The 18,332-nt window shown below is 37.4% G+C and overlaps 1 protein-coding gene across 4 annotated transcripts in view; it reads right to left on the bottom strand.

The window, feature by feature from the left end:
- hsf2 (heat shock transcription factor 2) overlaps positions 1-18,332 on the bottom strand; it is a 72,117-nt gene that overhangs the window by 52,886 nt on the left and 899 nt on the right. The gene's annotated exons all lie outside the window — the stretch shown is intronic.

The following is an 18,332-nucleotide window of genomic DNA, read 5'->3' as shown; positions in this document are numbered from 1 at the left end:
TACCTTTAATATCTGACATTTTTTTTAATCCCTGGGAGAAAAGATTCAGGCTATCTCCCCTATCTCCTCCAGATATAATTGTAGAAGCTTCAGTCCAGTCTCCCTTCAGCTTCTGACACTCCAGATAAAACAACTCAAATTTGTCCAACATCTCCTCAAGGCTCAGTCCCTCAAATCCATGCAGCATCCTGGTAAATCTCTTCTGTACCATACCACTACTTCCACATCCTTCCTGGATTGGGTCAAACAGAACTGCACACAATACTCCAAATGGGTCTAAACAATGCTTTATACCCTGAATAATGATGTCCAAACTTGTGATATTTTTTGAAGTTACGATAGTCACAATCCGTTACAATGCTTTCCCACATTTGCAATTATGCTACTCTCGTAATGCTGAGCAATTCTAGCAGTGCACTGTGTAGTACTGTACAGCAAACCAGCCATCATGTAAAATTTGCATCGTGTCAAAGCCGCATTGTGTAAAAATTTGTGTTGCATCAAGCCAAAGTTGCATCAAATTGTGTTATGATAAAAGTTTTTAGCACCTAATAAAATTTAAATTAAATAAGGTAGTGTGCATTGCAGTAATGTTTTTTTTTCCAGTTTAAATTGCACTCATATTAAGGTTTTCAGCATATAAATTAAAAAAGGTAGAGAGCGGTATAATTTTAATTTACGATGAGAGTCCTGGAATGTAACCCGATCATAAGACGGAGGTCTACCTGTATAGCTGCAACAAACGTCCTTGAAATGAACAGAAAATTAATGAAAAAAAACCATGTGGCGTTATAAGGCCATTCACCCATCTAGTCTGCTCCACTATTCCATCATGAGCTAATATATTTTCCCACTCAGCCCCAATCCCCTTTCTCCCCATAACCTTTCATACTCTGACTATACAAATACCTATCAATATGCCTTAAATACATCCAACCTTTCCTCCATGACCACCTGAGGTAAATAAATTCCAAAGGATAACCACTCTCTGGCTAAAGAAATACCTCCGCATCTGTTTTAAATGGGTGAGCTTCACTCGACCCTGAACTTGTGCCCACTTGTCCTGGACTCTCCTACCAAGGGAAATAACTTTGGCAGATCTACTCTATCAAAGCCTTTTCACATTCAAAATGCTTCTGTGAGTCCGCCCCCCCCCCCCCTCAAGTCTTCTGAATTCCAAGGAGTACAAATGTTCCTCATATGCCAATCCCTTCATTCCAGGAATCATTTTTGTGAATCTTCTCTGAACCCTCTCCAATGCTAGCACATCCATTCTGTGATGTTTCTTTTATTACAATAAAAAAACTTAGGTTCTTTTTAAAATAACTAGATTAACAAAGCAACCAGCACTAAAAACTGAAAACACACATGCAGACCTCATGGGAAAACATCTCTCTGGAATCTAAAGATGCAGCAACATTCGCAAGATGCAACATTCCCCAGATGCTACACACACCATCTCAAACTCCAGCTAGTAGTTGCACTCTACAACTGCATCCCCTTTCCTTGAGATGTTTAATCAAACATGATACATTAATACAGTATCTTTTCAATTTAAAGTTCAACACAGCTTTGACAACTCGTGTGGATCTTCTTAACATAGGTGCTTGTGTTGGCTCTGCTTGTCCACTACTGTCTTGCATGGGTGGCGTTTTTTCTCTTTCTGTGCAGGCTGAATTCTCTGCATTTATCTGTTCCTGCAGTACCTCTGGTATCTCCTTCGATTCCTCCTCAGTATTTGACCCTCCTGTTCTGATAGTGTAGAATCTTGGATTTACTTCTCCCAGAACAGTAGACTTTTTGTCCCAAGTGTTGTAATCTCTGAGTCTCACTGTGAGGTATTGTGCCAGTGGCCATAAGCTTCTTGCAGACTTGTAATAGTTTGCCTTTTGTCTCCCTTTCAGACACTTTTGATTCAACATCTCGGTTCTTGTTTGGGTTTGCAGAGCAGGGAAGTGTGGTGCGTAGTCTACGTCCCATCAGAAGCTCAATGACAACAGTCAGCTCTGATGTTATAGTATGGCTGACATTCACCTCTAGGCCATTCTTTATTCAGATTCTTCATGACCTTCTGAAGAACTGTCTTTTTCTGTTTCCGCTGCAATCTGCTTGGATTTCACCAGATATGGGAATAGATTCGATGATCAGATTCATATCCACATCCATCTCTGTGGAACTCTCATTGGGTGCTTCACATTGCGTCGTTGCCCTGGAAAACACAGCACGTTTCCCTGGTGTGAACATCAATTCAAAGTCATAACATTGTAGTTTCAATCTCAGTCTATGGATTATCAGCGACGTTTCATCAAAGTTTTTCTTGATTATTGCTATTAATGGCTTGTGGTCTGTCTCTGCCTCGAATGTTGGCAGACCACATACATAACTGTGGAATTTCTTGAGTCCATAGACCAGACCTAGACACCCTTTCTCGACCTGTGCATAATTGACATTCAGCTGTTGCCATTGTCCTTGATACATATGTGAATGGCCTCCAATCTTCTCATATAGCCTGAAGTAGAATGGCACCTATTCCATCTTTTGAAGAAACCATACTCTTCCTGGATGCGTCAATGAACATCAAAAGTACTGGTTCTGTAGTTAGAATGATCTTCAGTCGTCCCCATTCTTCCTCATGGTTGTCTGCTTGAATTCACATTTCTCCTGTAACAACTTCCTTAGGTACATTGTTTTGGAAGACAGGTTTGGTATGAATTTACCAATGAAAATGATCATTCCCAGTGCACTCAATGTCTTTTTGTCAGTGGGTCTAGACCTTTCTAAAATTGCTTTCACCTTGCTCTTGTTTGGCTCTACACCTGCTTTTGTCAGTTTATCTCCAAGAAAGGTGATTTCCTTCACACCAAACTGACATTTTTTCTCTAACTTTAATCCATATTTCTGGATGTATTGTAGCATTTTGATGAGCCTCTCGTGTTCTTCTTGTGTCGATCCCCGTAGGATCATATCATCCATGTACATATGTACCCCCATTTATGCCTTCTATGATGTGCTCCATTGTCCTGTGGAACATTTCCAGAATTGAGGAAATTCCAAAAGGAATTGTCAGACAAGAGAATCAGCCAATAGTGTATTAAATGTACATTATTTTGTGCTATCATCATAGTTTTATTTGCCAGAAGTTCTGGCATGCATCCAATTTAGTGAAAAACTTTGCATCTTACTTGTAATTTCAACCCTGGTTGGATTCTGATAATGTTCCCTCTATATGATGGCATTCAAGTCTTTTGGGTCATCATTGTTTTTTTTGGGAAAATTTTACTAATCATAATAAATCATACAATAATATAAGTACATAATATTTTACCCTATATAACCACCCACCCCTCCCTCTAAACTTCCCCAAAAGAATCCTTAATATCCATATTCTTCAAAGAAAGTTGAGCCAAATCAGACAAAAAATTATCAATTTTAAATAATCTTCCAATATTTCAGAAGTATACAATTTCTCATAAAATGTACGAAATTCAGTATTAATTTCCTGAGGTTTATACGTAATCATCGAATCATGTCTAAGAGCATTTATCATTCTAGAAGCTTGATCTATTTTTAACTTCCACACTAGCACTTTGTAGGCTCTTTCACCCAACTCATAGTAATGCTGTTTAGTTCTCTGCAATTACTTCTCAAATTTATGTTTGTAGTGAATTATACCGCAATTTCAATTTAGTTAAACAAGCTTTCTTAACTTCCATGGAATACCGCTGCGTCTTTTTCCAAAATTTCTATCTCCTTCTCCAATTTATTAGTCTAAACCATGTGGTTTTTAAAAAAATTTTAACTGTGTAACTAATAATCTGTCCCCACAAATAAGCTTTCAAAGCATCCCATAAAACAAATTTACTACCAATCAATTCTACACTTATTTTCAAAAACAACTGTACTTAATCCCTCATAAAATTTATAAATTCAGGATTTCTCAACAACATAGGGTTAAATTTCCAACGATACACATTCTCCACTCTCTCTAAACCAGTAGATGTAATTAACAACAAAGAAGAATCAGACAAAATCCTACTCTTATATTCACCTTTAAAAACTCCCCCTTGTAACTGTGCTGATACTAAAAATAAATCTATTCTAGAATAAGAATCATATCGAGATGAGCAAAATTAAAAATCTTTCTCCTTAGGATTTAATTTCCTCCAAATCGCTACTAGATTCATATCTTTCATTAATATAATTAACTTTAGCCATTTTTGTTCCAACAATTGATTTGAGAGATTTATCTAACAATGAATTGAAGCAAGTCAAAGTCACCCCCTACCAAAATTTTATATGCTTGATTTAATTAAAAAAAAAGTCTATCATAAATTGATCATCATCTATATTAGGGGCATAAACATTAAAGTCCAAGATACAGAAAAAAAAATTACAATTAACAATCAAAAGCCTACCAACTGCTTCAAAAACTAAATCCAATTTAAAAGATAACTTATGAATTAAAATAGCAACGCTTCTTGCTTTAGAATTAAAAGATGCTATAACTTGCCCAGCCCATCTCTTTTTAACTTCTGATGTTCCTATTCAGTCAAATGTGTCTCTTGTAAAAAAGCAATATCAACTTTCAACTTTTTAAATATATGCCAATACCCTCTTTCTCTTAATTGGATTATTAAGCCCATTAACATTAAAAGTAGAAAAATTTAAATTCGCCATAAAAAAAATCACATATACATCCCACATAAGTGGTGAAGCACCTCCCCATGGTTCTATTACAAACAAGTTTAGAGATCTCCTCAAAGAAAGACATTTTTAAAAAAGTCATAAAGAAAGAAAAAAATCCTGAAAAAAATTACCCCCTCAATTGTATGGGAGTGACAAATGCCACAAAGTGGTTGACGACTTCGGAAGGATTGGTAGTTGAACCCCTCCCCCCCCTCCCGAACAGAACAAACAAAAATAAAATATAATCAGTTCAAGTACGGTAAGCTTCTTTCAAATCTCAGTTTAACTTGATCGTATTCAGTTCCAATATCAATCAACTGTGTTGGGTTTCCATCTCTCGCTTCCCATTCTTCCCTTTCGGAACCAAAACAAGCTGTTGAGGAAAGTTTTCCTGATCTTGCCCCTGCTTATTAACAGGTAAAGAATTAGGAAAAGTGAGAGCTTCAGCATCATCTTTTAAAAAAAAAACTGAGTTTGATAATCCCCATAAAAACTTTAAGCACAGCAGAATAATGAAAAGCAAACTTATAACCTTTCTTCCACAGAAAAGCTTTAGCTGAATTAAATTCTTTACGACTTTTAATTACAGCTCGACTCAAATCAGCATAGAAAAATACTCTATTATTCTTAATGAGGGCCCTGATTACTTCTAGCATTCTGTACAGAAAGTCTTAAAAATCAATTCTCTGTCCTGGTAGCACAAACATCAAATCAGAATGGAACATGGAACTTGACCAGGAAGTGGCTTCCTTCTTATTGCTTGATGAGCCCTAACTGCAGACCATTCGGGAAATAAGCTGTTCCCAAAACTTCAGGAATCCACTTCTGAAAGAAGTGAACTGGATCCAGACCTTCAAAATCTTCCAGAAGAACAACAATTTTAACATAATTCCTCCGACTCTGATTTTCCAAATCCTCAATAAGTCACTTTTCTGAATATCCCAATAAATGAATCCTCCATCTGTCCCATCCTTTCTTTACACTGGTTCTCATCATCTTTACAATCAATAAACGCATCTTCAATCTTAAATTTATCTTGAACCTTATCCTCTGCTTTCAGGCACTGAGTCACATCCATTTTAATAGAAGACGTTTCACCCTTCATTTCAGCCAATTGTTCCATCACAACTGAAAACCCTTGGCTCACTTGCATAGCCAAATTCTCCACTTTCTTAGATAAATCAGAATCTGAATGATGAGGATCAGAGTTCTGCCTCATCACCCTTAAATATAACTGTTTCTTCTTCCATAAGTTGCTCCTCTTCTTCCAATCCAGCGATATCCCCCTCCGCCTCCTCCATCGATACGGGGTCGCTCGACCCAACTATAACCCCTCCCCACCGCCAGTCCAGGGTGGCTGGACTGAAGGAGGTCAGGTCCCCCCGCAGCCTGGGCCATTTAAAATGTAGCGCGCATGCACAGTTGATCTTCATCTAGAGATCGACGTCGGTCATCGGTGCCATCTTGTAAAGCGGTACACAAAGTCAGCGCCGGTGTGGAATATTCTTTACTGATGATTGACACCGAGGTCGAGGCTGCGTTGAAATCTACTCCGGAGGCTCAATTTGCAAGGAAGGTCGAGTTTCTTCAGTAATTGTTGATTGTGTAATGGCTGTTTTCTTAGCTGTTTACGCATGGTGTGATGGTGTAAGGGAGAAGATGTGGGAAAACACCTCCCCTTGGCAGAACTATTCAAAACCTGTTTAAAAGTTATTTTTAGGGGCGTGGCAAGATGGCGTAGAAGACAAACGTGCAATTCCACCCTTCACTAGCTAGTCTTTTAAATACCCATTTTAAAAATTTCTAAGTGATTAAATGTAGTATTTACAATTATTGGAATACTAGAGGACTATAATGGCTACTAATGTGAAAAAACGAAAGCTCAATTACAGAAGAAATTACCTTTCAAGAGTGCCAAAGAATTGAGGCCTATCTGTCCAATTGAAACCACAGAGTAGTCGGTGGGAATCCCCAAGGCTAAGAGGACTCCTGCCCGGTTAAGTATGACGCTGGCGCCAATCCTACCTCCGAAAGATGGCGCCGGCTTGACGACAAGCTCAGCCGGCACTGAACTCCGCGCCCGTGAAGTTGGGTGCGCGGGTGGTCCGGCCGAGGGGCCCTTGAGCCCGCGATGTTGTCGGGTGGGCCGCTGGTCCTACTGGGCATGCGCGGTGCTTCAAGAGTTCGGGTGTGGGCCATCGTCGGGTGTTCAGATCCGCAGCCACACTGGAAGAGAGCCAGCGGTGCCTGAAGAAGAAGACTTACCTTCACTGGGCAGCACACAAGAACAAATGGAGGTGGAGACCAGGGAAGGTAGGCCTCAAAGGGAAGTGATGGAACCCAGAATGGAATCTATATGTGCTGTTTTGGAAGGGATTACCTACCAAATGGACATTATATTTAAACAGATGTCTTGAGGATTCCTGGATGTAAAAACTAAAATGAGCACTGTGTGTGAAGACATGACAAATATGAAGCATATGTCTGTAGTTAAAAGTGATACTAATAGATGTATAAAATCAGTTGATACAGTACAAGATAAATAATTTTTTAAAAACTGAAGTAGCTTTTTTTTAATGTAAAAATCAAGTTGAATGTAATAGGGAAAAAATTGAAAAAGTAGAAGATTCTTTTGTGGATTGGGAAATTCAGAAGAAAGAATTATTGAAGAAAATTGATTCATTGGAAAATCGAAGTCAGAGGAATAATGTGAAAATAGTGGGTCTTCCAGAAGATATTGAAGGTTCTGATCTGATAAAAATTTTTAAGAAATGGATTCCTGAGAAGTTGGGCAAAGAGTTTTTTCTGGAAGGTTTGGAGTTGGATCGAGCATATAGAGCATTAAGGAAGAAGCTGTTTTGGGACAATCGCCACAGGCGGTTTTAATTCGTTATTTGAAATATCAAGATAGAGAAATGATATTACAACTGGTGGTGCAAAAGGCATGACAAAGTCAAACTCCAATAATGATTCAAAATAATGGTTTTTTTAATGCAGATTTGAGTCAAGAAATTATTAGGTGACATCAGGAATTTAATTCAGCTAAAGAAGTATTGTGGCAGAAGGGTTATAAATTTGTTTTTCGCTACCCTGCAGTGTTAAAAGATTTTTTATGGTAATTTTCCATCTCAATTTTTTGAAAATGACCATGATGCATTAATTTTTGCCAATTCATTGCCAGATTTGTGAGGAAATGGCCGATCTCCTTGTTGTCACCTAAAAGAAGGGCAAATGGAAATGGGCATGGGAATGGGAAGAATGGAAAAAATGGAAAGAAAGAAGAGCTGACAAAGTCTTCTTGATATTGAAGACCCAGAACAATCATTGGAACTAAAATCAATGGGTTGAATATATTTACTGTATTTGATTATCTTTAATTGAATAATGCATGTATGTCTGGCTGGTGTGGGGGGGGGGGGGGGGTGGATGCCATTGAAATCTTTGACAGTCATCTGCTGCTAGTGGGGTTTACCACATTCAGATTTTTAGAGTGCTACTACGTTTGGGTGTTTTTTTTTAAAAAAAGGAGTGATTTTTCTTAATTTTTTTTCTTTCTTGACGTTTTATAGGGGAGGGATTGTGTTTTCCAGGATTTATAAGGGGAGTGATATTTAATAGTGCGTGATTATATTGTTAGTTTGTAGAAATGTCTAATTTGAAATTTGCAACTTTTAATGTTAAGGGGTTAAATAATCCAATTAAGCGGAAACGAGTTTTGGCCTACATTAAAAAAATGAAAGTTGACATTGCTTTTTTTGCAAGAAACACATTTGACTGAAAAAAAAAACATTTGAAATTGAAGCAAGATTGGGTTAGTCATGTCTTCTTCTTTTAATTCTGAGACGAATGCGGAGCGCCATGGCAGTGGACTGGTGGGGGTACAGAAAAAAAAAATTCTAAGGCGAGGGGTGTAGCAATTTTAATTCATAAGAGTTTGCTTTTTGAATTACAATCTTTGAAGGGAAATGCTGGAAGAGTTTTGAGGGTGAATTGTAAAATTTTTGCTGAATCTTGGACTTTACTTAATATTTATGCACCTGATATATATGATGAACGTTTTATTTTAGAAGCTTTTTTGTTGGTAAATCAGGCTAATGCAAATATCTTAGTTGGGGGAGACTTTAACTGTGTTTTGGACCCTTTATTGGATAGATCTCCGAAAAGTATAAGGAAATCAAAGATGGCGATACAAATTGGAGCTTTGATGAAAGATTTAAATTTGGTGGATATTTGGAGAAGAGCTAATCCTACGGAGAAAATTTTTATTTTTATTCATCTCGGCATGATTCATTTTCCAGAAAAGATTTTTTTTTGTATCGGCACATTTACAGGGTAGAGTATTACAGGCTAAGTATAAAAGTAGGGTTATATTGGATCATTCTTTACTGTTTTTTTCTTGTAAGTTCGGAAGTGGTATGTTCATCTTATAGATGGAGGTTCAATACAATGTTACTGAAAAAACTGAAGTTTGTTACTTTTGTTAAAGAACAGATTACTTTGTTTTTGGCTGAGAATGTTAATTCTGTAGTCATTTTGTAATATGGGATGCATTGAAAGCTTATTTAAGAGGGCAGATTATTAGTTATACTACGAGAGTTAAGAAACAATATATGGCAGAGAGTTTAGAGATGGAGAAACAAATTACTGAGTTAGAGAAGGAGTTTCAGAAAGATGTGACAGAAGATAAAAGAGCGGCTCTGGCAAACTTGCAATCATGCTATAATACATTGCAAACTCATCAATTTGAGCGTTTAATTAATCGATCTAAGCAGCGCTACTATAAATTGGGTGAGAGGGCTCATAAGGTACTTGCATGGCAATTAAAAACGGAACAGGTTTCAAGGACTATTAATGCTGTTAAAAAGAATTCAATAGTTACCTATAAACCTTAGGAAATTACTGATCAGTTTTATTCATTTTACCAAAAATTATATACTTCTGAGGGTAAACAGGATAATGGTTCTATTGAATCTTATTTATCTAAATTAATGTTACTGGTATTAGGGGAGGAAGATATTATGGAATTGGAATCTCAGTTTACAGATTTTGAGATTAAGGAGGCTATACAGGAGATGCCAAATGGAAAGTCACTGGGGGATGATGGATTCTCTGTGGAATTTTATAAAAAATGTTATGAAGACTTATCTTCTGTGTTTGGGGATGTATTACAACAAATAACTGAAGAAAGGCACTACCAGAATCTTGTTCGAGTGCATTAATTATTGTAATTCCGAAAAGAGAGAGATCCATTGAAAGAGTCTTCGTATAGACCTATTTCTTTATTGAATGTAAGATTATAAAATTATAGCAAAAGTGTTAGCAAACCGGCTTGCTAAGTACTTACCTAAGTTGATACATATTGATCAAACTGGTTTTATTAAGAATAGGAATGCGTCAGATAATATTCTTTGATTGATAACTTTGGTCAATGCAAATCGAAAGCAGCCCAACCACTCAATTATGGTTGCTCTAGATGCAGAAAAAGCCTTTGATAGGGTTGAATGGGATTTTTTTAAATTTAAGGTGTTAGAGAAGGTTAAATATGGGCCTTTTTTTATTGGTTGGGTTAAAGCTTTAAATACAAACCCAATTGCTAGGGTGGTGACAAATGGTCAAGTTTCCTTACTATTTAAATTGACACGTTCGACCTGGCAAAGGTGTCCATTGTCACCAGCCTTGTTTGCATTGGCTATTGAACCGTTAGCTCAGACAATAAGACAGAATGAAAAGATAAGAGGGATGAGAGTTATGGATGAGGAATATAAGATTAATCTATTTGCAGATGATGTTTTGATATACTTGACAGAACCAAAACAGTCATTGTTACATTTGCAGGAATGTTTATTACAATTTGGAAAATTATCTGGATATAAAGTTAATTGGGACAAGAGTGAAATTTTGCCAGTTGGAGAGGGTGATTATTCAGAGTATAAAAATATTATAAAATTGAAATGGTCAGAAAAAATTAAATATTTAGGAATAATTGTAAATGCTGATTATCAATCATTATACGTTAAATTATGTTTCTTTATTAAAAAAGATTAAAGCAGATTTAATTATTCTGTTAACTTTAATTGGTCAAGTAAATTGTTTTAAGATGAATATTTTTCCTCAATTCCAATATTTATTTCAATCAATACCATGTTCCCTTTCAAAGGGTTTTTTTCAGGATCTAAATTATGTTTCTTTATTAAAAAAGATTAAAGCAGATTTAATTAAATGAAAAGACCTTCTGTTAACTTTAATTGGTCAAGTAAATTGTATTAAGATGAATATTTTTCCTCAATTCCAATATTTATTTCAATCAATACCATGTTCCCTTTCAAAGGGTTTTTTTCAGGATCTAAATACAGTTGTGAGGGAATTGTTATGGAAAGGTAAATTACCGCAGGTAGCATTGCATAAACTTACATGGAAATATGCATTAGGTGGACTTCAGTTACCTAATTTTCAAAATTATTATGAAGCAGCTCAGTTGAAATTTATTAGTAGATTGATGGATTTGGACTAACCTCCAAGTTGGGCGAAAGTGGAGATGGCTTGTATTTCTGAAGTTGATGTGCATCAATTTATATTTCGATGGAATATGAATTTGTTGTGGGAATATAATATGTCGGTATTAAAACATTTGTTAAAGGTATGGTCTAGAAGAAATAAGGTTTTAGGATTAAAAGGTAAATTATCAATTTTAATCCCATTATACAATAATCAGCTTATTCCTTTTTCAATGTTTAATAATCATTTAAAGAGTTAGGATTCTAAGGGTATAAAGATATTGCAGGATTGTTTTGAGGAAGGACAATTTCTTTCTTTTAATCAATTGAGGGAACGATTTGATATTTCTGAAAATTCTTTGTTTGTTTATTACCAACTTAGAGCTTTGGTAAAAGATTTCTATAGTAAAGAGGTGATTCTACCTGTACTGAGGAAATTTGAATCTTTGATTTCCTCTACACCAAAACCCAAAAAGGGTTATATTTCAGTGTATCAAGTGTTACAAGATTGTATGGATAAACCAGAATGGGAGAAGTCGAAGCTTAAATGGGAAAATGATTTAAGCTTAATTTTTCCGGGAGATAATTGGGCGGATATGTCTTATGACTGACGAATGTACGATATGGAATGGTTAACTATAAATTTTTTTACATCAGTTATATTTAACTCCAAAGAAATTGAAAAAAAATATAGTTTTATTAATTCAGATTCTTGTTTTAGATGTGGTTTATGTACTGGAACTTTTTTACATGCTGTTTAGTCTTGTGTTAAAGTACAATCATTTTGGGGAGAAATTAGGTTAGTTTTGGAAAAATTATATAATTTTAAGTTACCATTAGACCCATCTATTTTTCTAATGGATTATATGGTTCCTTTAAGGGGATTAGGTTTGGATAAGTTTCAATTTGCATTTGTACAATTAGTGTTGTCTCTGGCACGAAAATGTGTAGCTAGTACATGGAAAGATAATATACCGATTAGTATAATGCGTTGGCATAATGAATTGAAAGCTTGTATTGTTATGGAAAAAATTACATATAATCTGCATGATTATTATTCTTTTTTGTTAACAAGTGGTTACCTTATTTGGAAGTACTTTGATTTATTAAATACTTTCAGTTCCTTTTTGCTTATATTTTTGGCTCTCCTTAAGAGAGCTGGCTGATGGGGTGGGAGGGTGGGGTTTGTTTGTTTTTTTTTCTTGTGTTTTCTTTATACTTATACAAAATTATATTTATTGGATTGTATACTTTTTTTTCTTAATGATCTTTTAAATAAATAAAAAAGTTTTTAAAGTTTTTTTTTAAACTTTTTTGCAACTGTTGATTATATTGCTGAAGTACTTTACAAACAGCCATGAGGGTCACTGTTCTTTTTGACATAACCATTGAATTCACCGATTCTATGGGCTCCTTCACTTTCTTTATGACCCCTAGTACCATCATTCAGTCAAGTTCCTGGTTGAGCTTTTCTTTTAGTGGTACAGGAACCCACATTGGGGTATGCACTATTGACTGTGTGTAAAACTCTATCTTAAAGGTGAATGGTAAAACTCCAAACCCTTTGGAGATGTTGGGAAAATGATCCACTATTTCCTCTGCGCTGTTCTGTGCATGGTCACTGTTAAGGTGATACACCCGCTTGACTAGGTTTAAGTTCTCAAATGTTTTGTCACCAAACAGTGAATAAGATGATATGGGACTACTATGAACCTGAGGTGGTGCTCTTTATCTTTTAACTTTCACCTTGAGTTTACACGTACTTTTTATGTTGATGCTCTGACCATTGTATGCTTTGAGCAGTACAGAATTTGCATGATTGTATGGCTTTATCTTCATTGCCCTGATGTCGTGCTCACAGATCAAATTGACCTTTCCTCCTGTGTCTAACTTGAAAGGAATGTTTGTTCCATTTGTATGAAATGACACAGTCCATTTATCCTGCTTTAAACTGTTCACTTCCCATTAAAAATTTATCACTGAGAGTAGTTTCTTCCACAGTGTCTGTATAGTATCTTCTACAGTGTGTCCACTTTTACTTCTGTTTAGTTTCCCTTTGGAAAAACATTGCTCTGCATAGTGATTCTGCCCTTTGCACTTGTTACAGACTTTTCCATAAGTTGGGTGTTGTTTTAGCGCATGCTTAGTGTCGCATGGTTTACAACTGAATGTCTCTCCATCTTTTTGTTGGTTCCTGTATCTCATTTTTCATTTGTGCAAGTCCAGACACTGTGGCACAACTAACTATACCTTCGTTTTCACTGGCTTTTACACTATCACCGAACTTTTTCACTTGCTGCAGAGCTTGTTCACTGGCGTGGCATATCTTCACAATTTCTGCAGAGGTAAGCTTTGTCTCTTGTAGCAACCTTTCTCCCCCAACAATCCTGAACACAATTTGATCACAGATCATTGAATCTTGCAGCAGTCCAAAATTGCACATTCTTGCTTTTAGTTTTAAGTCTTTTTAAAAAAAAAATAAAAGTTCTCTCCCTGCAGCTGCGTGAGTGAGCAAAACAGGTACCTCTCGAATATTTCATTTTTATTTGGTGAAATGTCTTCATCAAATATCTCTATAACCTTGTCAAATATGTTCTGGTCTTCTGCCTCGGCAAAAATAAATGTGTTAAGACCTCTGGAGCTTGAGGTCCTGCCAGGCTAAGTAGCAGTACAATCTGCTGTAGTATCTGATTGGCTATCGATTCCAATCGCTTGCAGGTAAAGCACAAACCTTTGCTTCAACAGCCTCCACTCATGAACAGTATTTCCAGTTTAATTCACAGCATTAGGAACTTTAAAACTCTCCATATTGTCTCTCCTGTTATCGACTGTTACTCACTATACACACTATTTTTTTTTCTTTCACTCCTGTGCACAGCAGAACTTGGCTGTTTCTTCCACTCCTGGTACTATGATGTTTCTTTTATTACAATAAAACAACTAGATGTATTAACTAAGCAACCAGCACTAAAAATCACACACACATGCAGACCTCATGGAAAGGCACCTTGAATCTACTAAAGATACAACATTAACAAGATACAATATTCCCCAGATGCTACACACTCCATCTCTGACTCTTCCTAGTGGTAGCACTCTATCACTACAGATTCTACAAGGAGCCCTAAACTGTACTTCCAGTGAAGCCTCACCATTGCCTTGTAAATCCTCAACATCACACCCATGCTCTTGTATCCTATTCCTCTAGATATGAATGCCAACAATGAATTTGCCTTCTTCACTATCACCCTTTTATTTCTTCTACCAATGTTTAAGACCATACACTTTCCAACATTGCATTTCATTTACCACTTCCTTATCTATCCAAATCTCTCTATAGCCTCTCAGTTTCCACCTCACTACCTGCCCCTCCACCTATCTTTGTAAAATCTGCAAACGTAGCCATAAAGCCATTTATTCCATAATCCAAATCATTAACATACAACACAAAAGGAAGTGGCCCCAACACCAACCCCTGAAATTGGCTGCAGTTGGCTACTGATTACTAGTAGCCCCAACACCATTGGTAACCAGATGCCAACCCTTATTCATTGTTTCCTGCCAATCAGATTATTGTCATGACATCCCATACAACTCTGAGATTCCTTTATCCTGTGGGTAGAGCAGAATTACCTCTAATTGGTAGTGCAAAAATAAACTGTACACAGCATAAACATGTAAATAACAGCAGATAACAAATGTAAATAAACTAAGTGCAATACAAAAAGAACAAAGAAAAAAAAAACCAAAAAAGTGGACAAGAGTCCTTAAATGAGCCTCTGATAGCTTGTTGTTGAGAAGTCTGATGGTAGAGTGGTAGCAGCTGTTCCTGAACCTGGTGGTGCTAGTCTTGTGGCATTTGTATCTCTTCACCAAATGTTCCACCCATGCTAGTATCTTTCCTGAAATTCCATGGATTCTCATCTCGTTAAGCAGCCTCATGTGCGGCACCTTGTCAAAGGCCTGCTTGTGGTTTCCTCAAAAACCTGAAGTAGATTTGTCAGGCAAGACTTTCCCTTAAGGAAACCATGCTAACTTTGGCCTATCTTGTCATACACTCAGTAACCTCATCCTTGACAATTGACTCCAACAACTTCCCTGCCTCCCTCCCTTTTTAAATAGCAGAGTGACCTTGGCAATTTTCCAGTGTTCCGGAACCATGCCAGAATCTATTGATTCTTGGAAGATCATTACTAATGCCTTTACAATCTCTATAGCAACTTCCTTCAGAACTCGTGAGTGCATTCCACCTGATCCAGACTTATCTACCTTTACAGAATTTAGCTTCCCAAGTGACTTCTCTGGTCATCTTAACTGCACACACCTCTCCCTGTCATCATTGAAAATACTAATGCAGTGGTTCTCAACTTTTTTCTTCCACTCGCATACCAATGATTAGTAAGGGATTGCTTAAGATGGTATGTGAATGGGAAGGGAAGGTTGAGAATCACTGCTCTAACTAGACCCAATTTTTGCTTGAGAAAATTTTTCATTGGCCCATTTCCTTTGGAGTTATGAAACTGTGCACATAACGAGTCAATTAGGTACAATTAAAACAGTGGTTTTCAACCTTTTTCTTTCCACCCACATACCACTTTAAGCAATCCCTTACTAATCACAGAGCACCTATAGCATAGGGAATACATAAAATGGTGTGAGTGGAAAGAAAAAGGTTGAGAACTAATGTCTTCCACAGTAAAGAATTGTTGTATTCAGTTCCTCTGCCATCTCCTTGTCTCCCATTATAATTTTTCCAGCATCTGTACTATATCTACTCTCATTTCCTTTTTAATCTTAATGTTCTTAAAAAAGCCTTTGGTATCTTTTCTGATATTATTTGCTAGTTCTGTTGAATTTTTTCCTTCCCAATAACTTTCTTAATTGCTTTCTATAAACATTTTTAAATTTCCAAGTCCATCTCTTCCCACATTTTTTCTTTCTTCTCTGCCCTTTCTTTTGCTTTTACTTTGGCATTGACTTCTCTTGTCAGCTTGTGTCATTTTTCTATTCAAATATTTCTTCGTTTTTGGAATATAGCTGACCTGATCCTTCCTTATTTCTCATAGAAACTCCAGCCATTGTTGCTCTGCCGTCCTCCCTGCTAGTGTGCCTTTCCAATGAACTTTGGCCAGTTCCTCATCCATAGCTCTGCAGTCCCTTTTATTCCTCTGATATACTGACATTTCAGATTTTAGTTTCTTTCTCTCAAACTGCAAGGATCATTATGACTATTGTCTCCTAAAAGTTCCCTTACCTCAGCTCCCTTTATCAACCAATTCCGATTCATTACACAATACCCAATCCAGAATTGCCCTTTCATTGGTCAGCTCAGCCACAAGCATTTCTAAGAAGCCACCCTAAAAGCATTTGATAAATTCCTCCTTTTCAGATCCAGCACCAACCTGGTTTACCCAATCAACTTGCATATTGAAATGCCCCATGACTATTGTTACAATGTCCTTTCTGCATGCCTTCTCTATCTTCCTCTGTGGTTTGCACACCTCATCTGAAAGCTATGAATTGAATTAATGGGGCAAGTCAATATGGGGTTTAAATTACTTCGGCACTTGGAAGGAAAATAATTTACAAGAAAGCGATGAATTGAATTAATAGGGCAAGCCAACAAGGGGTTAAAATTACATAAGCACTTGGAAGGAAAATAATTTACAGGGCTGCACAGAAAGAGACCTCCAATTGGGTTGCCCAACAAAATGTAAACTCAGAAGGAAATCTTCAACACCACGATTCTTGTGAAGCAAGAAAGTATGCAGATGCTGTGATTGAGATGGACAACTCTTGTATGTTGGGAACATTCCTGCAAATTTATTAGTTGTCTGTTCTACATATATCCTTCCAGGTTATACCACAAGGATCGACAATGAGATAGACAACAGACTCGCCAAGGCAAATAGCGCCTTTGGAAGACTACACAAAAGAGTCTGGAAAAACAACCAACTGAAAAACCTCACAAAGATAAGCGTATACAGAGCCGTTGTCATACCAACACTCCTGTTCGGCTCCGAATCATGGGTCCTCTACCGGCACCACCTACGGCTCCTAGAACGCTTCCACCAGCGTTGTCTCCGCTCCATCCTCAACATCCATTGGAGCGCTCACACCCCTAACGTCGAGGTACTCGAGATGGCAGAGGTCGACAGCATCGAGTCCACGCTGCTGAAGATCCAGCTGCGCTGGATGGGTCACGTCTCCAGAATGGAGGACCATCGCCTTCCCAAGATCGTATTATATGGCGAGCTCTCCACTGGCCACCGTGACAGAGGTGCACCAAAGAAAAGGTACAAGGACTGCCTAAAGAAATCTCTTGGTGCCTGCCACATTGACCACCGCCAGTGGGCTGATAACGCCTCAAACCGTGCATCTTGGCGCCTCACAGTTTGGCGGGCAGCAGCCTCCTTTGAAGAAGACCGCAGAGCCCACCTCACTGACAAAAGGCAAAGGAGGAAAAACCCAACACCCAACCCCAACCAACCAATTTTCCCTTGCAACCGCTGCAATCGTGTCTGCCTGTCCCGCATCGGACTGGTCAGCCACAAACGAGCCTGCAGCTGACGTGGACTTTTTACCCCCTCCATAAATCTTCGTCCGCGAAGCCAAGCCAAAGAATACCACTTTCATCTTTCTCTCATGGTGTTACAGAATTTAAGACTCAAATGCATTCTGCTTTTCACTTATGAATTTTCTTTTTTTCCTTCTAATACTGCCCCTTCTTGGGGGTTTTGAGGCAAGTAATGTGGCCAATACTAGAACCTGTACGCAGGGTTTTTGATGTTGGTCATGGGCCAAATTCCCAGGAGTCACTGAGGATGATGTATTTCAAGGATGTGTAAATTCTCATTTTATCCCTCATCACATGATAATTTTCTCCCATAACAATGCTTGTTTGAAGATGCAAACAATGCAATCTACCTAAGTGAGAATAATTGAGGCCTGCATTACAGGAGATGTTTACCTGGGAGGGGATATGATCATTGATTAGCTGAGCCTTCAAGTGAATTTGGACCATAGTCGTGTGATGTCTGCCCTATGCAGTCCAATCTGACAAAGAAGATTAGAACTGCCTGGTAAAGTTTTCTGCCACATCAGAGATGTTGATCTTCAATTGTTTTTTTTTCCCCCCTCAGCATACCAAGT

Source organism: Narcine bancroftii, chromosome 6 (assembly GCF_036971445.1).
Source record: "Narcine bancroftii isolate sNarBan1 chromosome 6, sNarBan1.hap1, whole genome shotgun sequence".
Classification (NCBI taxonomy): Eukaryota; Metazoa; Chordata; class Chondrichthyes; order Torpediniformes; family Narcinidae; genus Narcine; species Narcine bancroftii.
The sequence above is the reverse complement of the archived record's forward strand: the minus strand, read 5'-3'. Positions and strand labels throughout refer to the sequence as shown.